Source organism: Etheostoma spectabile, chromosome 13 (genome assembly GCF_008692095.1).
Source record: "Etheostoma spectabile isolate EspeVRDwgs_2016 chromosome 13, UIUC_Espe_1.0, whole genome shotgun sequence".
In the NCBI taxonomy this organism is placed as follows: domain Eukaryota; kingdom Metazoa; phylum Chordata; class Actinopteri; order Perciformes; family Percidae; genus Etheostoma; species Etheostoma spectabile.
Window position 1 is genome coordinate 11332897 of NC_045745.1, and position 8971 is coordinate 11341867.

Here is an 8971-nt window from a genome sequence, read left to right on the forward strand (position 1 = left end):
CCCTATAAAAGCTGCAGAAAATGTGTGAACAACATGTCAATCAGTGTTTCCCAAATCCAAGACGACGTCCTCAATGTATTGTATTGTCCGCAACTCAATCTATTCAGTTTATGTCATAGAGGATGAAGAAACAGATATATTCACTTTAAGTAGCTGTTTGTAACTTTCAGTTTGGTGAGTTCTAGCGGACCGCTTTGGATAAAAGTATATGAATTTTTTCAGTCTAATTCATGTCAAGGTCTCAAGATGTTGATATGAGCGGATTGAGATGGCGTTCAGGACATCAGAAGAGTTAGAAAATGACGGGTTAGTCCTCCGTGCTCTGTATTTTAGCTGAGCCTTATCCTGTCGTGACATAAACATCAATACAGAGCTGGCAATATATCGAGATTGTGATATGAGACTAAATATCGTGATTATCATAATGAGACTAGATATCGTGATATGAGACTAGATATTGTCTTAGATTTTCAAGATGTTAAAAATGTTGGGATATTTATTATCTCCCATATGCCCCAGTCCTATAGTAAAACCTGGTTATCCGCTTCCCTGTCACATGTCGTAGTGGCCCATGGTGGAGGTGCAGCTGGAGATGCAGTACAGCTACCCTCCTGTGCTCCTCATTGCCTTCAGCGTGTGCACCACCGTGCTGGTGGCGGTGCACTCTTCGCCCTGTTGATCAGCACCTGCATCCTGCCCAACGTGGAGGGCGTCAGCAACATCCACAACCTCAATCGTCAGACGAGTCACCCACGAGGAGCATGCACTACTTCATGAGGCTGGCTGGGGCTTCTCCACGCCCTGGGCATCCTGTTGTTTTTAGCCGAGGTGGTGCTCCTCTGCTGGATCAAGTTCTGCCTGTAGACTCCAGCGGGGTCAAAAGGGTAACCGCGGCACCACCAACGGTCCACCGCTGGCGCCAAGCCTACGACACCCCCAACTGTATCACAGAACAGACGGCTGCAGCTGCGCTGGCATCACCATCATCATGGTCCCAGTGGGGGTGATTTTTGTGGTGTTTGCCGTCCCTTCTAACCGCTCTCGGTGGGCCACAAGACGGACGTCACCACCAGGAGATCGGGAACTGCACAAGATAAAGGTACAGCTAGACGGCCACGAGCGAGGCCTTCAGACTGTGTTGAAAACATGAGTGCAGCCTTCAGGACGTCCCTCTGTGTGTCATTATGTATCTCGTCTCTGACAGTTGTCCTGGTCATTGGTTAATGCCTTGCTGGTAGGCAGTGGGCTTAAAAGCTCCTCACTTTGCAGCACAGACAGCCAGTACACGTCAGAGTGCTACTTTATTCTTAAGATGCGTTGGTAGGACCTTGTGTCGTTTTAGATGTTCTATGTCTCGCTCAAGGATATGTAAAAGGTTTACAGAAAAAGGGCTATTATTTCTGTGTGCCATTTTTCTTTTTTGTGTGCCATGTCTATTTTATCATGGTTGGGTGTGGTGACGAAAGCGGGTTCCATTTTGATCTGGTTCCATTTGGCAAATACCTGGATTCACTGTGAGGCTAACAATCTCTTATTGGATCTTAGATCTCCCTCACGCCTCGCCAGCAAAGAGCTGCCATCATTCTCGACAGAGGAATAGTAAATCCATAATATCTTGTCATAAGCCCAAAATATGTAACTTGACTGATTATTGTGAGTCACTGTAAGCTGGTTTCTGTGCCCAGCCAAAGATTTGTTTGTAAAGAAGAAGAACAGGATTCAGCTCAGAAGCTGATTACAGATCTGATACTTTGAGATTTAGTTATTTATAAATCTAGTTCTTTGCAAATGTTTATGCTAAATGGACTCAATAGAGATTTTAACCCCAACACCTGATCCATAGTGAGTGAGGTCTCACTGTTTCAACTAAACCTTCAACTCAGTCTGGATTATATTATTCATAAAACTGAGCTTGTTGTTTTCACTGTAAAGTGTCATGCATCACAGTGCAAGACGCTGGTCTATGGTCGACTGATTGAGGGCTTCTGTAAAGTCTTAAAATGTTTTGCATTGAAAGTCTTGGGAGGTCTTGTGTTTTTGTTATTTATTTTTTCGGGCATTTTAGGCCTTTAATTCTACAGGACCGATGAAGACCATGAAAGAGGGAATGACGTGGAGGAAAAGGCGGAGCCGAACTCACGGCTGCCGCGTCGAGGAGTAAACCTCTGTATATGTGCGCCTGCTCTACCAGCTGAACTATCCCGGCCCCGGGAGGTCTGTGTTTTTACATCCAACATCCCAGACAAGCCCAACATCATTTTCCTCCTTCAGAAAGCTTTATTGTCTTTGTTAGACCATGCGGCTGTGTAAAGGTGTCAAGCCAATCGATTCTGCAAACGTGCTGTCAAAGTTCTTGTATAGATGGTGTTACTGTCCAAATAGTTCTGCCTTACAGAGTGATTGCCTTTTATGAACTGCTGTTTTGCTAAAGGTCATAAACCCAAGCAGATATTTTTTGCTGGAAATGTAGTTGAGACAAAGCTTAAACAATGAAGTTTACAGGGGAGTCTGCGATTCTGGAGATAGATTTTTGAACTCACACCCACATAATGCCAAGGAACTATAGGTTTCCTAAGAAACAACTTCCCGTCAGTTGCCCTTTTTTACGGCCCTCTTGCTCCTGCTTGTCCCTTTACACATCCTGGCAATTCCCCTGTCCTGTGCACAAGCAGCTGGAAGAGTGTGTGTGGCTCAGATGAACCACTTTGTTCGTTCCCCATTTACAGAGCCAGGGCTGTACATGAACACCGGACATTGCCAACAGTACAACCATGAGGAAATACTCACTGAATTTGACAAAGTGTATTTGATTAGAATTGCAGACAACCCTTAATTGTTCAGTTGGATTGATGAAGTGAAAACAGTCACAGAGTACATGTTGTGACCTTCAGTTTATGAAGTAATACTGGAGAGCTTTCAGTAAGTGTGGGTTAAAGGCTCCGACTCACCAACCCGATTATCGGCCGTCGGATATCTGGCGAGGTCGGTGACTCGAGTCGGTCGAGGAGCCGTTCACTGTTAAAACACTTACTGGAAAAGACGGCAGGATGAGCGTGACAAGCACCTCAAAATCTGATGAAATTCTTTCAAACTGTTTTTTTGAGGTCAGACAGATTCAGCAAACATTTAACATTAAAGATGTTCTCATTTAAAGTGAGAAATAGGCCATACAGCCTATTTCTCACTTTAATGTTTTCAGAAACACGTTTCGGTAAACTAATGATTAAAATACGAGATCGTATTCCGAACGAGACGCCCATTATGGTCGGTTTTGAAATTCGGGAGAAGCCAGACCCTCTTGATGCGTTCATTTACGGTTTTTATTTTTTGACTGACAATGCGATTAGCGGCCGCCTGCTGTTAGGAGGCTTGCGTCTCGTGAACGCGCAGAAAGTATGCTTAAGGTCGCCGTAGCTTCGGTGTGTTCCGAGGCACTGTTTGGACCGAACGGGGGGCCGAGTCAGTCCGCTGACTTTCTGCCGTCAGTCGGTCTTCGGGTTGGTGTGTCAGAGCCTTTACACTCACCAGTCTACTTCTTTGGATGAGGACCGAGCATGTTATGTGTTTAAAAAAAGAAAATGTACAATCACATTCCAAAAAAAATGACTGACCAAAGTGTTGCTCAGTTTGGTTGATTCTCAGAGAGAACAGAAGTGCACTTGTAGTTGTCAGTGAGCGAGTGTGTGGGTTCTTGTCAGAGAAAACTTGCTTGTGCTTGTGTTTTCTTGCATTTGTGCTTCTTAATGATGACTACAGAGGTCATGGAGACTGAGTTTGAAGAAAAATGTACAACCTGCCACAGACTTCTATAATAAAAAACAACGTTAAAGTTCTCATTGTCTCTTGTGGGTGTCTATCCGTCTCAGTGATTCAGTGCAGGATAAATATGTTTGCATTAGGTGTTGTGAAGCTAGACATATCCCCTTTGCCAGAATAATGACTTAATATGATTAAGTCATAGTAAGTGAGTGATATAAAAATGGTGTATTATAGTATGTTGAAAAAGTCGTAAAAGGTCATAGTATCTATGTTGAAAAGTATATAAAAATAATAGTAGTGAAGGTAAAAAAAAACCAATAAAAGTCATAGTATTTAGTCTATGAAAAAAAGTCATGTATGTCAAAATCATGAAAAGGTCACGCATAGTGCGACCTGGGCATCTTACGGCCCGCGGGCCACATCCGGCCCTTTGTGCGTCCCAGTCCGGGCCGCGTGTTGCCACACAAATTAAAAATAAATTTAAAATATATCTATGTCGAGTGGGCAATACAACGGTGCTCCTTTTGTTTTGAAAAGCGTTATTTGTATTACTTCCTGTTGGACGTATGCACGTGCTGATGGTGTGAGTGACGGTGAACAGCGGCAATCACAATTACAAAATAAATAAAAAAAAAAATCTATGTCGTGCGTGCAATACAACTGTGCTGCTTTATTTGAAAAGTGTTATTTATGGACGTATGTCCGTGCGTAACCTGTGAGTGAGGTGCACAGCGACGGTGATGCCCGGTTACCCCCGAGATGTCCAGTCACACCCGAGATGTCCTGTCCCCCGAGATGTCCAGTCACCCCCGAGATGCCCGGTACCCCCGAGTGTCAGTCACCCCCGAGATCCGTACCCCCGAGATGTCCAGTCACACCCGAGATGCCCGGTTACCCCGAGATGTCCAGTCACCAGAGATGCCCGTTACCCCGAGATGCCCGGTTACCCCCCCCCCCCCCCGAGTGTCCGTCACTCTAAAAAAAGAAAAGTTGATGACGAATGCCGTGTTTTCAACAAGACTGGACTGCAGTATTTCTTATCAGAAATGAAAGAAAGCCGGGTGCTTGATTGTGGTGCCCAGGTGCTGCGTGTTAAAGATATAATTTGAATCGCCGACACGACGACGCACGAGATAAATACGGAATCTGTCTGATGACGCAGGGAGGCTGATGGTTGATGGTAAAACTGCAAACCCAACTAGACTTTTTACCAAACTTCACACCCCAGAGATGCATTTCAATCAGCAATTCAATGATGTTTTTTTCTTATTTATATTTCAATTTAATTTTACATAGCTAATAAAATTTAAGGATTAAGAGTTTAAATAAAAACATCAAAGCAATCTGCTTTTGTAAAGTTATGTTAGGTTAATGAAATATTACCATTTATCTTACGGTATATCAAAATAATACTGAGCAAAATTTAATTGATATATTGTCGATGGGCCCCCAGCAGTGCTCAGGTGCTCATGCGGCCTCGGTAAAAATAATTGCCCACCCCTGGCATAGTGTGTTATAAACAATCTAGTATTGTAGTCGAAAAAAAGGTAATAGTATAGTATGTCAAAAATCCATAAGAAAGTCATAGTACACTAAGTCCAAAAAGTCTAGTATAATATGTCGGAAAAAAATCATGGTATAGTATGTTGAAAAAAAAAATCATAAAAGTATAGTATAAATGTCAAAAAAGTCTAGTTGTATGTTGTAAAAAAAATCATAAAAGACAGTATAGTAAGTCAAAAAAATCATAAGAAAGTCATAGTATACAAAGTCAAAAAGTCATCAAAAAGGCATTGTATGTATGTTGAAAAACGTAAAAAAGTCATAGTATAGTCTGTCGAAAAAAAATCATGGTATAGTATGTTGAAAAAAAAAATCATAAAAGGTTATATGTCAAAAAGTAATAGGTTGTATGTTGTAAAAAAAATCATAAAAAGTCATAGTATAGTATGTTGAAAAAAGTCATAAAAGTCATGGTATAGAACGTTGAAAAACGTCATAAAAAAGCAATAGTATTGTATGTTGAAAAGCATAACAAGTCAAAGTGTAGTATGTGAAAAGGTCAAGTTATAGTATGTAAAAAAAGTCATGGTATAATGTCCAAAAAGTCATAATAAAGCAATAGTATAGTATGTCGATAAAAGTCATAAAAAAGTCATGGTATAGTGTGTCAGAAAAATCCTAAAAGTCAAAGTATAGTCAGCATATTGAAAAAGTCATAAAAACTTCATAGCTAGTCTGTAAAAAAAAACATAATTCTAGCAAGTACGTCAAAAAAGCATAAAAAGGAATGTATTGTATGTCGAAAAAAGGTCAGGTATAGTATGTTAAAAAAATCATAAAAAGTTAGTATGTATGTTGAAAAAAAATCATAAAAAGACATAGTATAGTAAGTCAAAAAAATCATAAGAAAGTCATAGTATACAAAGTCCAAAAAGTCATCAAAAAGTCATAGTATAGTATGTTGAAAAACGTAAAAAAGTCATAGGATGGTATGTCGAAAAATGGAAAAAGAAAAAAAGTAAAAAAATCATTGTATAGTATGTCAAAAAAAGTATAGGATAGTCGTCAAAAACAAATCATGGATAGTATGTTGAAAAAAAAAATCATAAAAGGATAGTATAATATGTCAAAAGTCATAGGTTGTATGTGAAAAAAAATCATAAAAAGTCATAGTATAGTATGTTGAAATAAGTCATAAAAAGTCATGGTATAGAACGTGAAAAAACGTTCATAAAAAGCAATAGTTTGTAGTTGAAAAAGCAACAAGTCAAAGTGTAGTATGTGAAAAGGTTATAGTATAGTGTGTAAAAAAAAAGTCATGGTATAATATGTCCAAAAAGTCAAATAAAACAATAGTTATATATCGAAAAAACTTCATAGCATAGTCTGTAAAAAAAAATCATAAAAATTCGTAGTATAGCATGTCAAAAAAAGTCATAAAAAGGAAGGGTATTGTATGTCGAAAAAAGTCATGGTATAGTCTGTTAAAAAAATCATAAAAAGTTAATAGTATACTATGTTGAAAAAAAATCATAAAAGGACATTGTATAGTCAAAGATGTCAAAGAAATCATAAGAAAGTCATAGTATACTAAGTCCAAAAAGTCATCAAAAAGTCATAGTATAGTCTGTCGAAAAATGAAAAAGTCATAGTATGGTACGTCGAAAAACTGAAAAAGTCATAGTATAGTCTTTAAAAAAAAAATCATGGTATAGTATGTTGAAAAAAAAAATCATAAAAGTTCATAGTATAGTATGTCAAAAAAGTCATAGTATGTTTAGTATATGGAAAAAAGACAGTATAGTATGTTGAAAAAAAATCATGGTATAGTATGTTGAAAAAAATCATAAAAGGGTAATGGTATAGTAAGTCAAAAAAGAGTCACAGCATAATATGTCAAAAAAAAGTCATAAAAAAGCAATAGTATTGTATGTTGAAAAAAATAAAAAAGCAATAGTATTGTATGTAGAAAAAGCATAAGAAGGCATAGTTTAGTATGTTGAAAAAATCATGAAAAGGTCATAGTATAGTGTGTCAAAAAAAGTCATAATTATTATTACGTTGAAAAAGTTTAGTATTGTATGTTGAAAAAGTCATGGTATAATATGTCCAAAAAAGTCATAATAAAGCAAAAGTATGTAGTCGAAAAAGTCATAAAAAAGTCATGGTATAGTGTGTCAAAAAAATCCTAAAAAGTCAAGTATAGTCAGCATATTAAAAGTTCAAAAATTCATAGCATAGTCTGTAAAAAAAACACATAATTCAGCATAGTACGTCAAAAAAAGTCATAAAAAGGAATGTATTGTTGTCGAAAAAAGGTCATGGTAGTATGTTAAAAAAAATCATAAAAGTTAGTATGGTATGTTGAAAAAATCATAAAAAGACTAGTATAGTAAGTCAAAAAAATCATAAGAAAGCATAGTATCAAAGTCCAAAAAGTCACAAAAAGTCATAGTATAGTATGTTGAAAACCGTAAAAAAGTCATAGTATGGTATGTCGAAAAAAAGTGAAAAAAAAGAAAAAAGTAAAAAAATTCTAGTGATAGGATGTCAAAAAAAGAAAAAAGTCATAGTAAGTCTGTCAAAAACGGAAAAAAGTCATAGTATAGTATGTCAAAAAAAGTAAAAAAGTCAAAGTATAGTATGTCAAAAAAAGTAAAAAAGTCATAGTATAGTCTGTTGAAAAACGTAAAAAAGTCATAGTATATAGTATGTTGAAAAAAGTAATAAACGTCATAGTATAGTATGTCAAAAAAACGTAAAAAATTCATAGTCTAGTTTGTCAAAATACGTAAAAAAGTCATAGTATAGTCTGTCGAAAAAAGTAAAAAAAGTCATAGTTTAGTATGTCAAAAAAACGTAAAAAAAGTCAAAGTATAGTACGTCAAAAAACGGAAAAAAGTCATAGTATAGTAAGTCGAAAAAAGTATAAAAGTCAAAGTATAGTATGTCAAAAAAAGTCATAGTATAGTTTGTCGAAAAAAGTATAAAGTCAAAGTATAGTATGTCAAAAAAAAAAAAAAAGTCACAGTATAGTTCTGTCGAAAACGGAAAAAAGTCATAGTATAGTGTATAAAAAAAAGTACAAAAGTCATGGTAATAGTTGTCGAAAAAAGTTATAAAAGTCTAGTATATATGTCAAGAACAGGAAAACGTACACAACAGTCATAGATTTTTTTAACATACTATACCATGACCTTTTTTCGACATACAATACATTCCTTTTTATGACTTTTTTTGACGTACTATGCTATGAATTATGTGTTTTTTTTACAGACTATGCTATGAAGTTTTTATGACTTTTTCAATATGCTGACTATACTTTGACTTTTTAGGATTTTTCTGACACACTATACCATGACTTTTTTATGACTTTTATCGACATACTATACTATTGCTTTATTATGACTTTTTTGGACATATTATACCATGACTTTTTTTTTTACATACTATACTATGACCTTTTCAACATACTACACTTTGACTTGTTATGCTTTTTCAACATACAATACTATTGCTTTTTTATGACGTTTTTCAACGTTCTATACCATGACTTTTTACAATATCTTCTTTTTATGACTATTTTTGACAGTATGACTTTTTGGACTTTGTATACTATGACTTTCTTATGATTTTTTTGACTTACTATACTGTCTTTTTATGATTTTTTTTACAACATACAACCTATGACTTTTTTGACATATTATAC

At 36.4% G+C, this 8971-nt stretch overlaps 1 pseudogene; it reads left to right on the top strand.

The window, feature by feature from the left end:
* The first annotated feature begins 571 nt into the window (after positions 1–571).
* Positions 572–1150, top strand: LOC116700861 (protein orai-2-like; annotated as a pseudogene).
* Positions 1151–8971: the final 7821 nt, after the last annotated feature.